A 1239-nucleotide genomic window follows, 5' to 3' on the forward strand; every position below is an offset into this window, starting at 1 on the left:
GTTTATAGTAATTGTGGGGTGCTGAATATTTGCAGGAAAATGGACACTTGGTGAACAACCCATATTACCAGCTGTGAAAGAAGCCTCAGGCTTCCCATGGGAAGAAAACTTGTTTTATAGTTGACAGTTGTGGACTTAGGCTAGCTTCCCATGAGAATGGAATAGGTTTATAATCAACAGCTATTTCATGTTATGAGAAGTTACGGTGGGAGTTTGAATCCAGGTGCAAAATATCGACCCTACACCTTATCCAATGAGCATAAGACACAAACTTGTGGACAGGCTGAGCTATCCAATCCCCAGACTTTAATCCTGCACCCATGAGGGTAGGAAGATGTATAAAAATGTGCACTGTGTGTTTAATAGAGGATACATTGCTTAATCATATTGGTTGTTTGTGATGTATTTGTGCTCCTGCTGTCTTTAGTGGGGGGGTGTGAGAGCAAATTGACCCAGAGCAAAACCACGACAATGTGACTTGCCTTCCCCTTACCTTGCCTTGCCCTTCCTTTCATTGCCTAGCTTTTACTTGTCTTGCCTTGTCAACCCACCCTTTGCTTTTCCTTGCCCTGCCTACCCCTCCCTTGCCTTGCATTTCCTCGCATATCTATCACTCACCCTGCCTACCACTTTCTTGCCTGGCCTTGCCTTGCCTTCTCTGTTCCTCCTTTGACTTGCCTTGTGTAACACCCCAGCCCTGGAGCAGCAAGCTCAGGCAGAGAAAAGAGCAAAGAAAGAGAAGAGGAGGGAGCAAGAAGAGAAAAGAAGGAGCAGGAAAAAGAGGCAGATTATTATATAGCTATCATCAGAGCCTTGTAGAAGTCCAGCTCTCACATGTCCAGATGGCAGGGCCATGATGGAGTGGAGAGCATATGCCTTTGGTTTTACCTGCTCTGGTCCTTGTGGCCACTCCCTCTCCCCCCTCAGATGGGACCTCTGGCCATTCTGGGGCTTCAGGCCAGGGTGAGGGGCAGTGTTCTCACTGTCCCTGCCAATCTGAAGCTGAGTTAGGGGCTCCAGGAGGTGTGGTGTGTTGAAGCATTCCTGGGCTGCCTTTGACTGGCAGCTACTCCAGGGCTTTCCCATGTGGGCTCCAGGGGCCTGCCATGAGGGATACAACACCACCTCACCTCTGTGACATTTTACCTATCCATTACCCCCCCCCCCCGCACAAGTTGGTTCTGACCCAGCAATACTTTTACTGATCCAGTGTCTCAGACCTTGCCTTGCCTACCCCTG

Source organism: Empidonax traillii, unplaced genomic scaffold, assembly GCF_003031625.1.
Source record: "Empidonax traillii isolate 1590-97213 ecotype Southwest subspecies unplaced genomic scaffold, ASM303162v1 scaffold2003:size103997, whole genome shotgun sequence".
NCBI classification, from domain to species: Eukaryota; Metazoa; Chordata; class Aves; order Passeriformes; family Tyrannidae; genus Empidonax; species Empidonax traillii.